The 14,706-nt window shown below is 51.6% G+C and overlaps 3 non-coding genes across 3 annotated transcripts; 2 read left to right on the top strand and 1 right to left on the bottom strand.

Annotated features, from left to right (window-relative positions):
* Positions 1–4,797: 4,797 nt before the first annotated feature.
* On the top strand, positions 4,798–4,870 carry TRNAF-GAA. The gene has a single exon. It is a non-coding gene; the product is annotated as a tRNA-Phe (tRNA).
* A 2,509-nt stretch (positions 4,871–7,379) lies between these two features.
* Positions 7,380–7,471, top strand: TRNAI-UAU. Its single transcript is given in 2 exon segments — positions 7,380–7,417; positions 7,436–7,471. It is a non-coding gene; the product is annotated as a tRNA-Ile (tRNA).
* A 3,582-nt stretch (positions 7,472–11,053) lies between these two features.
* On the bottom strand, positions 11,054–11,135 carry TRNAS-AGA. The gene has a single exon. It is a non-coding gene; the product is annotated as a tRNA-Ser (tRNA).
* Between the last annotated feature and the right edge of the window lie 3,571 nt (positions 11,136–14,706).

Raw genomic sequence — 14,706 nt, 5'->3', positions numbered from 1 at the left:
GAGCTGCAGTCCCCACCTCGCTCTGCAGAGGGGAGAAGGGTCAAGCCAACCAGCCCATTTAGGATGGGGGAATCAACACCCTTTTTTCTGCACAGCCACTGACCATCAGCGGGATTCCTTCTCCCTCCTGTGCCTCAGTGCAACTAAATCTCTGTACCTAGACAGCCGGTCCATCCACTGCACCCCAGTCCCGCATGCCTGAGCCTCCCTGCCAAAGGCCTGCACCTGGCTCCAGAGAATCAAGTCTCACGTGTCGCTGGGAACTCGATTTCTTGTGCCCAGAGAGTCTCAACCCCCCTCAGTAGATGACCTGAGAAACACAATGTCCGTCTTCTCTAAAGAAGTACTTGGAGAATTTTTTCTTGTGTGACCAGGTGGCCTAATGGAGAAGGCGTCTGACTTTGGATCAGGCGATTGAGGGTTAGAGTCCCTTGGTGGTTGTGCTTGCGCAGTTTTACCTTTGTGTTGAAAGTCCTGCTCCCTTCAGGGCTGGAACCTCTTCTTGGTCACTCAGGCCAATGCTCTGGCTGCAGCTAGAGCCCCGGGAAGGAGTTGGGGGGTGGGCGTCACAAAGGCTGGGGCATAAGCCCCAGGTGCTTCCAGTCTCGCCTTTGCCCTTCCTGACTTGCCAAAGAAACTGGGCGGCTCCACTTCCAAAGTCAGCACCATGAGTGGGAACGGTCAGAGGCCCCACCATGGGGGCTGGCCCTGCTTTCCTACCCTCTTCTGACGTTGGCCACAGAGCATCAGCAGCCGCCCTGCATGCTGGCCTGTGGGGGGCCTTCAGTGGGGTTCAGCACAGCAGGGAGCAGGCTGGCCCTGTGGCTGTCTGCTGGCCACACATAGGCATGGTCCTCTCCTCCTCTTGCCCTGGCCTCCGCTGCTTTTAAGCCTTCCCTTGGAGCTGTCAGCACCAGCCGCCTCCGCTCTAGGTGCCCAGAGGAGGAGAGGTGCTGGGCTCCCACCTGCCCAGCCCTGCTTCCTTCAAGCACAGTGGCAAGTGCCAGACTTGTGGGCACCAGGTGAAGCCGTGAGAATCCCAACCCTCAAGTGTCAGTTCCAGAGCCCTGACCCATCCAGCAGGAGGGGAAAAAATTGCTCTTGCAGCACTGGAGACAGGGAAGTGGAGCAGTGTGAGCTCCAGGGCTTTACCACAAGGTCCCACTGAGTTTTGAACTCAGATTGCATGATTCAAAGTCCTGAGTGCTGCCCATTACACCATGGGACCAGCTCATACTGCCATCTCTGGCCATCAGTGACCCTCATGGGGCCAGCTCATGTAAGGGACTGTTGGCCCCTTACTAAAGCTTAGTGGGGGGTTTGGTTGGCTAGTTCCCAGTCCCAGTAGAAGGGGGAAGGGCCAATGGGAAATCAGGCCCCTGAGACTGACAGTCCCCTGGGCAATGGGGAGAGGCCAAAGCTCCAAGTTAGCCGCACTGACAGGCCAGGCAGTGTAATGAGGGAGTCACCAGGCCAGGGGGTCCCATCCTCCGTGGGAGCTGGAACTGCCTGGGCCAGAGTGGGGCGGAGCTAAGGAGAGAGCAGGAGCCTGAGAAGAGCCGGGGAGCAGAGCTGTGCAGGTGTAGTGCCAGAAAATGCTCCGTGTAGGACTTTGCTACCTGCAGCAGTTACTGAGACCTGAGGTTGTTCTTATTTGCTGACTTGTCCTAATTGGCTAAAACTTGACAGTGGTGGGAGATGGAAGCATAAAGGCTTCATCCTCCAAACGATCCTGCCTGGTGTCCATCTGTATCTATTACCTCTTAACACAGGATTGTAAAAAATAGAGTGAGGTCATTTAAACATCATTTATTTTGCAGCTTCATTTACTGTGCTAACAATGTAGCATCCTGACACCGATACTGCTGCCCATGTGACCTGTGGCTTGGATTCATTATAGTGGGACGTGGGACACGTGGAGGATAATTTAAACTCTTAATTTCCTTACAGTTTCCCTGCAATATACGTCTCTGCTGGTGCAATTTCTGACCATTGCACGTCTATTGTATTTATTACAATAGCCCAAGTAAGTCACACAAGTGACATAGTCTAGGGGCTTGGCTACACTTGCAAGTTAGAACGCATTAAAGCAGCCCCGGGTGCCCTAACGCCTGAGGTGTCCACACTGGCAAGGCACATGGAGCACCTGGGCTCTGTAGGTGGAGCACTCCTGGTAATCCACCTCCATGAGAAGTATAAAGCTCGCTGAGCCCTGCTGAAATACCCGGGCATCAGTGTGGATGATGTGTTGCATCACTGCACTGTGTTTGGCCTCAGGAAATGTCCCATAATTCCCTGAAGTCAAGTGCCCACTCCGGTCATTGTTTTTAAATCGGGTGCAGGCATGCGGATATCCCCTTTCAAAGCTCCGTTTCTGACAGCCGGCTGCTTATCTGCTCCGGGACAAAGCAACCATTAGTGTGGAATGCTGCTGCTGTTGTGAGTGTGTATGGGGGGCGGGGGTCTGCTGCTGTCTGAACACACAAGACAGCATGCTGACACACTCTCAATCCCCCAAACACAGTGTCGCTCCCCCCACGTACAACACACTCCCTGTCACACTCCACCTCCGTCCCCCATTTGAAAAGCACATTGCAGCCACTTGCACACTGGGATAGCTACCACAATGCACTGCTCTCTGTGGCATTGCCAGAGCTGCTAATGTGGCCACTCCAGTGCGCTTGCAGCTGTCAGTGTGAACACACGGCAGCGGTTTCCCTGCTGTGGTTTAACTCCCAGTGCTCTACATCTGCAACTGTAGCCAAGCTCTAAATTTGCCAGACCAACCGAACTCAGTAACTGCCCTCCACCACCATGTGCAGTGAGTAGGGGCACAGTGAAGCACACACCACACTTGCTGGCTCAGCCTTGTGCATGCTGGGGTGGCCACCTCCCCATTGATGAGACCTGGTCCCACCAACTCCATGGAGCTCCAGTCTGCCCTGCAGCCATCCCTGTCTGTGTTGTCTTCTCTAGCAGTTGACTGGAAGGTGAGCATTGGCCGCATGCCATGTAGCCGTGTTATCTCCAAGGGCGAAAGCAGGAGGAATGGTGCCTTCATAGCCCACCTAATATTCCATAACCTAGTTAAGAAAAATATTTCTCAATAAACTCTCAGTAAAACACCAGAAGCAGCCAGTGTCCGCATCAGTGTACAAGCATTGGTATTTTCTTGAAATTTGTCAGACCAACCTAACTAACACCTAACACACATTTGAAGTTCTTCTTTTCACACTGTTGCTCATTCTCAGGTTCTGCTTTGTTTCCAGACAGATCCATTCTCTTTCAGGACAGCCTTGCTCTTTCTAACTGTTTCACTCACTGAGGTGTTGGAGTAAACACTCCCCTTCCTTCTATTCTCAGATAAACACTAGTATTAAGTGTTTGCTACTGATGGGTTTAGAAAGCATTTGTCACATAGAAGATGTCATTTCTGGGGGCTTGCTCCCAAGATCCAGTACTTTGGGTTCAAACGTCTCCCAGCTTCCTTGGGGAAAATAACACCAAGGCTTCTTTGCAATATACAAGACGAAAAGAGTTTTTCACCCCAGATGGGACTTGAACCCACCATCTCTGGCTTAGGAAGCTGAAGCCGAAGCCAAAGCCAAAGCCTTATCCATTAGGCCCCTGGGGCCCTAAAAAAAGAAAAGCACTGGAAAGAGGGATGGAAATTCCCTCTCATGATTGCACATTCCTCACATTCACTCAAAAGCCAAATACCCCATTTAATGGCCTTACAGAAATGTCTGTATCCCCTGGCAGCGAGGCACCTGGGCAGGTGGCTGACAGAGCTGAGCACCACCTTTCTGCCAGCCATCGTTAGAGAAGAACCCCACCCTAGCGTCACCCCTCCCTCCTTCAGCACCTCCACGTCTGTGGCTCTGAGCGGAAGTAGGATGATTAGGGGCGAATCCGGGGCTGGAAGGGGGGTAAGGTCAGCCTGTAAGGAGTAACCAGGTGGGGCAAACCCAGGGGGAGGCTGTGGGCTGCTGGTCAGTTGTTGGGATTCGAGCTCTAGATCAAAGCTGCACAGTGACCTGACCCCCAGGGTTACACGGCTGACATAGTGACCCCCTTACTGGCCTCGGTGACCCCCAAGCCCTTGTTACTAAGGGCATTGAGGAGTCTCTGTCCATTAATAACTTCTGGGAGCTCCCCAGCAGGCTGCGGGCGTCAGCCGCCTCCTGCCTCACAGGTTAGACTCTTGGTGCTGTGCCAGCCGCCCCCTCACTTGCAGGCCCAGTGTAAGAAGCAGGAGGCCCGGTGCTGGCAGAAGAGGGTTTTGATTAATCAACCTCTGTGTTATGGGCACAGGGCGCTTCCACTCAGTAGCATAGCTGGGGGGGGGGAGCAGGGGGAGCAGCTAAGGGCGCCGGGTTCCTCCGGTGGGGATGTGGAGCAGCCATTCGTTTTCCTGTTCGCACTCCTCTGCGGTGTGAAAATCGGGGAGGGGAGGCAGAAGCCCCACTTCCCTCCCGAAATGATGCCCAGTGGGGGAAGCCAGGACAACAGAGGGGGGCGGCAAGTGGTGGCCAGACTCTCACCACCAGGGTCTAGCCTAGCTCAGGGTCCAGCTCAACCTCCTCCCCGCGCCACTGGCCCCCAGCCCCCTTCCACCACCAGGTCAACCCGGGCACTAGGGCAGGAACAGGGTGAGGCAGCAAGTCAAGCTGAGCAAGGCAGGCAAAAGCCAGTCTTGTCTTCATGGGCCGCTCCCAATGACGTCCTTTTTGTGTGCAACTGCTGCAAAAACATCCCAGACAGAGAAGCAACAGGCCAAAATACTAGCATACAGCTGCCAAAGTAGCTCAGTTGGGAGAGCGTTAGACTGAAGTTCTAAAGGTCCCTGGTTCAATCCCAGGCTTTGGCAGGCCCTTTCATCCCTCTTTGCACAGTGGTGACTTGTTTTCTGGGAGCACAGTGGTCCCTGCACCCAAGGTGAGTCCCTGAGCTTGGACTCTGCAGTAGGAAAAGATACTGTGGGCTTCCACCCCTAATTGGCTGGCCTGACATTTAACAATGAGGGACAGGAGCTGTCTCTCCTAAGTGAGTTATTGGTGGACCCAATATGGCAGGAAGAGAGTGCTAGAGGGGGTGCTGGGCAGTGACAGGCAGGTATAGAGGATGAAAACTCTTCTGTGCAGCTGAGGGAGGGCAGTACCAGGGAAGGGGCATGTGTGAAAGTGGCCCTGTGGAAGGGAGTTGGGGCCCAGGAGGAGGCACTTGATGTTCAGTGTCTTGGAGCAGCTGGGCTTGGACATGGTGGGTGTTCAGGAAATGCACATTAACAACTCTAGGGTAGCTTGATGGGCAGAGGGTGATTGGGGGAAGGGCCCATCTCTCTGGTCCTCCAGGCCAGGGAAGAATGATGGGATTGGAGTCTTGTTCTTCACATTCGCAGTGCGAGTACAGAAGGTGGTGGAGCTCCGACCAGGGAGGGCATTACTGGTGGGCTTTGTGCTCCATGGCACTGGTTACGGCTATATTAGTGTGTATGGTCCCCAGTTAAGGCATGAAAGGAAAGTTCTATGAAGGAACTGGCTCCCTTCTTCTAGACCGCACGGTGTTTGGTGTCGGGGGGGATTTCAATTGTTGCACCGGCCTGAGGACTGCTGGTCCTGTTTTCCCGACTGTCAGAGGAAACTCTTCTATGATGAGCACTACCTGGTGCAGGTCTATAGCGAGGTTGGCTTAGAGAACGTGTTTCTGCACAGTGAACCAGTGGAGGGTGGGCAGTAACCTCCTATTCCTCTGACCCGAGCTCACACCAGCCGCAGAGGGGATACACCTTTCTGCGGGGACAGACCAGGAGTTGCACTGACCGGATTTCCGTGAAGGAGAGCACGTCGACAGCCCAGTGCAGGGTGGTGCCAATGGACAGTTCGGATCACGCAGCTCTCACCGTGTGCTCAATGTGGGCAATTCCCTGACCCAGGGCAGAGGATATTGGAAGCTGAACATCCAGAGCTTGCAAGATAAAGGAGCGGGGGGGCGAAGCCTGGAGGTGTTGGCAGAACGGGAAAGCATCAGAGGGTTCTATGGCAACCAGGGGGATTGGTGGGAGTCGGTGAGGGAGGAGTTGGCGGCTTTGTTGTGGCAGTGGGGCAAACACCACAACATTAAAGAAACCAACAGTGCCAAGTCCTGCAGTGTCACCTGTGGGATTTCCACAAGAGCATCCAGGCAGGGGAGCGAGTCAGTGTGTGACTGTACGATCGGATCAAGCGACAGCTGCCCGAGTTCCAGGAGATGAGGCTGCAGTTGGCTGATATGAGTGGGAGCACCGAGGGAAGGGAGGAGCAGACTCCCCTGACATTTTTGCAGCCTGCAGGGAATGGAGACAAAGCAGGGGGATGCAGGGACTCAGGGCAGGACCCACGGATCCGGTAGTGCAGGACCACAGTCACTGGAGGAGGAGAGAGTCCCGCGAGAGGAAGCCGCTGGTGGGAAGCAATAAGTGCAGAGGGCAAACCAGCGGAGAGTCACAGGGGTCTAGAAAATGAAATAGCAGCAGGTCCCATGGTGTAATGGGCAGCACTCAGGGCTCTGGAATCTGAGTTCAAATCTCAGTGGGACCTCATGGCAATATGTTGCTTTGCTACAAAGCACTGGAGCTCAATGTGTTTGGCTACCTTCTCTCAGGGTCAACTAGAGTGAGGTTTTTCCCTCCTGCTGGGTGACTGATGCCCACTAGAGATAAGTCTCTGGTCTGGCTGGTTCAATGGGCTGGCGGCTATAGGTTGGGGTCCTAGAACTTAACAGTCTGGCTAGAGATTCCTGTGGATTGATCATATGGTTGCTTCTTGCTGCTTCACCTGATGTCCATAACTTTGGTCCCTGCAGCTGCAACACTCTTCCTCTTGCCCACATGGCATTTAAAGGAAGGAGGGCCAGGGCCAGGCTTCACAGTCAGGGCTAGGCAGGTTGGAGGAAGAGTCCCAGGCTGGAGCCCAACACACCTCTCCTCCTCTGGGCACCTGGGGTGTTGTTTCCCCCTGTTCAGGCACCCCTGGGGCCCTGCACTTCACACAGCTCTTCCTGATTTCAGCTGTTAGTGAGGGAGCCTCACTGCTAGCGCAGACTGGACAGTTTCTTGCATGAGAGACACTGTCCCAAAGCAGGACTAATGCTTAGAGCTGGTTCTCAGTGATTTCAGATCTGTTGGTCTGCAGCAAGACTCTCCATTGAGTCTTAACCAGCTCTGTTATTACACAGGGAAGAACAAAAGGGTCAATTGGGGCCTGGAACCCTTTAGAAGAATCCACCCCACCGAGTACAACACTTGTCGCTACCTGCTGTCAGCCCCACTGAGAATGTTTTGGGGTCACTCCTTGGCTTTATCAGCCTAGGGGGGTCTCAGAGAATCTTAACTAATAGGTGCTCCAGTGGCGCAATTGGTTAGCGCACAGTACTTATAGGGCAGTGCTGAGGAGCTATGCTGAGGTTGTGAGTTCAAACCTCACCTGGAGCACTGGTTTTCATTAGCCAAGTGGCATCACCCCCTCATTTGGCCCTGTGGAATGTAGAATTCCAGCCCAGGGACCCTGAGGAGGGGAGGAGTCAGAAATGCCCCTTCACTTATTACCTCCTCTCCAGAGCACAGGTCAGAAGCTACAATCCTTTCTCCCCCACCAGCCCCTGTGCCAGGATCCCTCAAGCAGAGCCTGGAGTCCTGCCCATGGCATCTGTACTATTGACAAACACTAAGTAACGGGGACAAAACACTCAAATCCCACCTGGTGCGGGGAGCCAGGTTTGCTCTTCAAATTCTGTCGTTGGTACATTTCCAGGCCTGGGAATGTCCCACAACAGCATTGAATGGGAAGCTGCCTGCAGAACAGTTACACTGCACAGAACTCCTGTGGAGGAGGGGTGGGAATTAGTAACATTTTGAGGATCGTTTGGGAAATGAGCCTTTGCTGACAAGGTTTGTCTCTGTTCATATTTCACCTTCAGGTGTTATGTTGAGGGATCTTTAGTATATTTGTGTGAGGTTAATAACTATCTCCTCAACTTTATTTACTCAACTTAAAAATTGGTCACTTGATTTTTGCATCTCCCTGTGAAAATACAACTGACGTGTGGCTTTCTACAGGGGGTCATGATGTTAAAGTTAAGGAATTCAGTCTCTGTACTTCTGGGGGGGTGGGTTGCTTTTTTACAGCTGCCTCACTGCCAGGCACATTGGGCTGTTAGCTGCACCCACTGTCCTTGCCAGGGGCCCCTGCTGAATACTGGGGGTTGCACTGCCGTGCTGGGGTGACTGCAGGTGGAGAAGCTGCTGTGGAGCAATGTAGAGCAGGTGCAGGAAGGAGACGGTGTCACTATTCTCATGCTGAACTGCACAGTTTTCCAAATTTGGGACTAGATTCATAGATTCATAGACTTAAGGTCAGAAGGGACCATTATGATCATCTAGTCTGACCTTCTGCACAATGCAGGCCACAGAATCTCACTCACCCACTCCTGTAACAAACCCCTGACCTATGTCTGAGTTATTGAAGTCCTCAAATTGTGGCTTAAAGACCTCAAGGTGCAGGGAATCTTAACATAAGAACATAAGAAAGGCCGTACCGGGTCAGACCAAAGGTCCATCTAGTCCAGTATCTGTCTACCGACAGTGGCCAATACCAGGTGCCCCTGAGGGAGTGAACCTAACAGGCAATGATCAAGTGATCTCTCTCCTGCCATCCATCTCCATCCTCTGACGAACAGAGGCTAGGGACACCATTCTTACCCATCCTGGCTAATAGCCATTTATGGACTTAGCCACCATGAATTTATCCAGTCCCCTTTTAAACATTGTTATAGTCCTAGCCTTCACAACCTCCTCAGGTAAGGAGTTCCACAAGTTGACTGTGCGCTGCGTGAAGAAGAACTTCCTTTTATTTGTTTTAAACCTGCTGCCTATTAATTTCATTTGGTGACCCCTAGTTCTTGTATTATGGGAATAAGTAAATAACTTTTCCTTATCCACTTTCTCAACATCACTCATGATTTTATATACCTCTATCATGTCCCCCCTTAGTCTCCTCTTTTCCAAACTGAAGAGTCCTAGCCTCTTTAATCTTTCCTCATATGGGACCCTCTCTAAACCCCTAATCATTTTAGTTGCTCTTTTCTGAACCTTTTCTAGTGCTAGAATATCTTTTTTGAGGTGAGGAGACCACATCTGTACACAGTATTCGAGATGTGGGCGTACCATGGATTTATATAAGGGCAATAATATATTCTCAGTCTTATTCTCTATCCCCTTTTTAATGATTCCTAACATCCTGTTTGCTTTTTTGACCGCCTCTGCACATTGCGTGGACATCTTCAGAGAACTATCCACGATAACTCCAAGATCTTTTTCCTGACTCATTGTAGCTAAATTAGCCCCCATCATGTTGTATGTATAGTTGGGGTTATTTTTTCCAATGTGCATTACTTTACATTTATCCACATTAAATTTCATTTGCCATTTTGTTGCCCAATCACTTAGTTTTGTGAGATCTTTTTGAAGTTCTTCACAATCTGCTTTGGTCTTAACTATCTTGAGAAGTTTAGTGTCATCTGCAAACTTTGCCACCTCACTGTTTACCCCTTTCTCCAGATCATTTATGAATAAATTGAATAGGATTGGTCCTAGGACTGACCCTTGGGGAACACCACTAGTTACCCCTCTCCATTCTGAGAATTTACCATTAATTCCTATCCTTTGTTCCCTGTCCTTTAACCAGTTCTCAATCCATGAAAGGACCTTCCCTTTTATCCCATGACAGCTTAATTTACGTAAGAGCCTTTGGTGAGGACCTTGTCAAAGGCTTTCTGGAAATCTAAGTACACTATGTCCACGGAGCCCCCTTGTCCACATGTTTGTAGACCCCTTCAAAGAACTCTAATAGATTAGTAAGACACGATTTCCCTTTACAGAAACCATGTTGACTATTGCTCAAGAGTTTATGTTTTTCTATGTGTCTGACAATTTTATTCTTTACTATTGTTTCAACTAATTTGCCCGGTACCGACGTTAGACTTACCGGTCTGTAATTGCCAGGATCAACCCTAGAGCCCTTTTTAAATATTGGCGTTACATTAGCTAACTTCCAGTCATTGGGTACTGAAGCCGATTTAAAGGACAGGTTACACACCTTGGTTAATAGTTCATAACTTCACATTTGAGTTCTTTCAGAACTCTTGGGTGAATGCCATCTGGTCCCGGTGACTTGTTAATGTTGAGTTTATCAATTAATTCCAAAACCTCCTCTAGTGACACTTCAATCTGTGACAGTTCCTCAGATTTGTCACCTACAAAAGCCAGCAAGTGACCTGAGCCCCATGCCGCAGAGGAAGTCGAATGTCCGAGAATAATTCTAGGGGAAGGTGAACGCAGAGCAATGACACTGGAGATGCCCAGACCTCCAATAGGGGCAATGTGGAAATTAATAATGGGAAGATCATTTGTGAAATTAGTCGTCACTGACAAGATTTGTCTCTGTTCCTATTTCACGCTATGGTGTTAGTTAGAGGAATAAGTACAGATTTTTACTATATTAATTAAACACTTAATTCTATTTAATCAAGCCAAAAACTTAGTATCACTTATTTTTCTCTGTCCTAGCAAGAATGAATTGAATTTTGTGACTTTCTGGAAAGTGCAGCGAGATTAAATGTGGGAAATTCAGTCTCTGTGTTTGTGAACTGATGTTTTCCTCTCACAGGTCAGTGACTGCATTGAAATACCCAGAGGGATCTAAGGACTGGTGTACGCTGGGCACTGAACTGGCAAAGCGACGTCTCTCAGGGTGTGACCCCCCGACAAACCCATATAGTTAAGGTGACCTAAGCCCGGGTTAGATAGTGCTAAAGAAAAGGAAGAATTGTTCTGTCCATGCAGCTATTACAGGGATGGGAAAATCCCTCCAGTCACTGTCTACTCCAAAGTGCTATAGCAGTGCCACAGCAGCGTTTTAAGTGTAGACAGAGTAAAACTAGATTTATCTCCAGTTCGCACTGTGGATGCTCAGGCACTAAGACTACAATAATAACAACAGCAGCAGCACAGTGCTTGTGTAGTTGGCAGGATTTGAACCTGCGCAGGGAGACCCCAACAGATTTCTAGTCCATTGCTTTAACCACTCAGCCACAACTACTTGATATGCAGCTGTTTCACTGCATGATGATTTTGTTCTCACTAAATTGTCACTTCAAATTGTTTGCCCAGACCAGCTTCCCCAACACACTCACGGCTGCCCATCAGTGTAAGTGTGTCCTTGGCTGAACAGTGAGAATTCCTGCCCATTTCCCTTCCGGTTGGAGCAGCATGAGAGTGTGTTTGTGTGAACGACATTGCTGTAGATTGTTGTTCATTCCCCACTCTGACAATTCAGACAGTCCCTTTCCTAGTCAAATCTCCAGCACATCGTTCCAATAGCAGGGGGCAGGATTTCTCTGGGGCACTGAAATTTTTCAGAGGGCCGGTGCGTGAACTCAGCCTTGCATTCCACCCTTGATGTTTGATGGACTAACAACAGCAGCAGAAAGAAAGAGCGGAGCCAATATCTCCCTGGCAGGGATGCAAGTGCCATGACCCCTCTGTCTGACCGTCATCATTGCAGGAGAAAAAGGTTCACTGGCATCGAATGCCCTGGCTCAGACCAGAGACACAGGGAGGTTTTGCTGTTTATGGATCTGTGCAAAGGAAATTTTGTCTCTGTGTGAAACTGAGGTCAGAAATGAAACGTCCACACGGTGGCCCAATGCTCTAGGGAATGTGGGTGAAGGACTCGGGCTGAGAAATGATTTAACAGGGCTTTGTTTCAATTTATTGCCCTGTTTAAAATCTATGGCTAAAAGGCAGCCACTGTTGTTAGTACTTGTACCTGTGTAGGGACACCCCAGTGGGTGTCAAGTCCATTGTCTTCACCAGGGGCAGTCGATTATTTTAGCAAAGTACAAATTTCTTGATCAAGGCCTAGGCTCCAGAGAAAACAATACACTGCTGATAAGAAGAAGTACATCAAAAGATTTTGCAGCCACCATGGGCATAACTATGATGTGTCGTGTTTCACTCTTTATACCTGGCGCCACCTCCTTTCCCTTTAGCCTTGTAGTTGACCAAGGGCAAAGCTGAACATCTCCTCAGATACCAGGGAGTGTTTGTGTCCATTCCTGTGAGCTACACAGGGGTTTGATGTTGCTGTTTCAGTCCTCTGGCTCTGCCGGGATAAGGAACAATTCAGGCTGTCACTGAACTGAAGGAGGAAGATCAGTTTTTGACAGGCAGAGGGACGCCTCCTCTTAAAGGTGTTTGTCTGGCTGGCAGTCCTGGTTCCCAGGTCTCGCCCGTAGGGCTCCAGCAGTTTTGGGACCAGGTCACTCCCTTGGCCCCATCTGCTGCCCCCAGGCGCCGCCCCCTCAGTGCAGCGGAGCTGAGCAGCATCTGCCTGCTCGCTCCAGTGGCTGCCGGCCCCTCCCCATGGCAGGGCAGGGTGGGTCTGTGCCTCCGCGGGCTGCCCCCGCCCCGAGCCCCTGCAGCCAATGGGACGCTGTGGGGGTGATGCCTGGGGGCAGCAGAACATGGAGGCCCCCCAGCCCACCCCGCCTTGGAGCCCCAGGTAAGCGCCACACCCCTGACTCCCTCCGAGAGCCTGCACCACCATCCCCTCCCCACATACCCCCTCCTCCCCGCAAACTCCCTCCCAGAGCCTGCACCCCCCTCCACACACACCTGCCCCCAACTCCCTCCCACAGTCTGCACCCTCTCCCTCCACACACCCCTCCCGCCCACCCTAATCTCCCTCCCAGAGCCTGCACCCCCACCCCTCCTCCTGTTCCCCCTACCCTCTGCCCCAGCCCAGAGCCTGCACCCAGCACCCAAACTCCCAGAGCCGTACAAGGAATTTTTGTGCCCGAGGAAAGGGCCGGCTCCAGGCTCTTTGGCGGGGGGTCCCTGAAGTCCCTGTCGGAGGGAAGGACCTGCCACTGAATTGCCACCGCCGCTTCATTCATCCTTCGTTGGCAATTCAGCAGCGGGTCCCTGAGTCCCTCTCGGAGGGAAGGACCCACTGCTGAATTGCTGCTGAAGAAGCAGCAGTGGTAGAGCTGCCGCCGAAGCGTCCTTGATCGGGGTAGAGCTGCGCCCCTCCATTTTGCGCACCCGAGGCAAGTGCCTCACTCGCCTCGCCTGTTACAGCGCTGCAAACTCCATCCCAGAGCCTGCACCCCAGAACCCCTCCCCCACCCAAACTCCCTCCCAGAGACCAGTCTCTCACCCCTTCTGCACCCAAACTCCCCCCAGAGCCTACACCCCTCCTGCACCCCAATCCCCAGCCCAGCGCCTGCACCCTAGACCTCCTCCCCCCACCCAAACTCCCTCCCAGAGCCTTAGGCGGGTGGAGTTTTGGGGGGCGGGTTCTGGACAGTATGAGTGACATTATTGGCCCACTGGGAGGACTGGAGGACTGGCACTGGCCCTAAGGTAAATTGAGGTTGAGACCCTGCTTTAAGGGATTGGAGCAATGCTGGAGAGACTGACGGGCAGGGAGCTGGGGAGCTGTGTGTGCTCCAAGGAGAGTTGTTGTTGTGCTCTGGTGACACAGAGCGGGGGTGGGGAGTTTGTAAACTGTGGTGTTTGTATAGAGAGAAAGTTTACTAACCCCCAGGTTAAAAACTGTTCTTGTCCTGGGCTATACAGGACACTCTCTGTTGTGAGGGTAGATTAGTGGGTGAATGTTTCCTTGCAGGGAAATGAGTTCCTAGTTCCAATCCAAGTGATTCCCTTTAAAAACTTTTTCGAATGAAAATCAATTTCCAGACCCATCTCCAGTATGTTCAGGAGTTCACTGAATGGGGGCAGAGGGCTTGAAATGAATTTAAACACTCAGCATTTTCCTGTGCAAATGAATAAAGACCTAGCAGAGCTGTCCAGCAGCTGAAATCAGTTCCAGTCCTCAGCGTCTCTAAGAGGGACACTCGGTAGCTGAGGCATGTGGGACACCTCTGTGGTGAGGACAGGTGAAAAAATGCTGGATTCAATGAAAGCTGAGCCCATAGGAGGGGAAGGTGAACGGCAGCACCACACAGGGTCATAACACTCAGACACGGGGCTTCACTGTCACTGCCCCTGTGTTTTCCATCATTTCTATCCTAAGGAACACGCCCTCCCCCTCCCCCACACACTGTCACACACAACCTTCTCCCCTTGAGCCCCATCCCACCCCTCCCCCTCTCCCCCCACACGCCATGGGACACAGCCTCTCGGTGACTCACCCAGATGGGGGCTTGTCTCTGCATCTCCCCAACAGGGGAGCAGAGAGCCGAAAGGGCCACAGGAGACCAATGGAGCTAGGCAGGGATAGAAAAGACTTCCCCTCCCTTCTCTTCTCTTCTCTTCTCAAGAGTCTTGTTAATCTCACCCATGGGATGTTCCAGCACCGGGTGGGCTCAAAGCACCAACCTTCCCCTCAACAACGGAAGGGGGAACCAGCTCTATCACATGGAAGGAGACTCCCCACCTCTGCTGCTGCAATTCTGCAGCCATTAATATGGATTTGTTTTAGCTAATGCAACCCCCTCAACTCCTAATCCATCCATGAATCAAGGAGACAAGACCCTCAGGTGGGCACCAGAGGTGCAATGGGTTAGTGCACAGGACTTACAATAGCAGTGCTGAGTGGACCGGCTGATGGCTCTCTTCGCAAACGGACGCCATCAGACTGAGCC

Source organism: Mauremys reevesii, linkage group 12 (assembly GCF_016161935.1).
Source record: "Mauremys reevesii isolate NIE-2019 linkage group 12, ASM1616193v1, whole genome shotgun sequence".
Classification (NCBI taxonomy): domain Eukaryota; kingdom Metazoa; phylum Chordata; order Testudines; family Geoemydidae; genus Mauremys; species Mauremys reevesii.
Note: the sequence above shows the minus strand (reverse complement) of the source record. Positions and strands in the feature narration are given on the sequence as shown.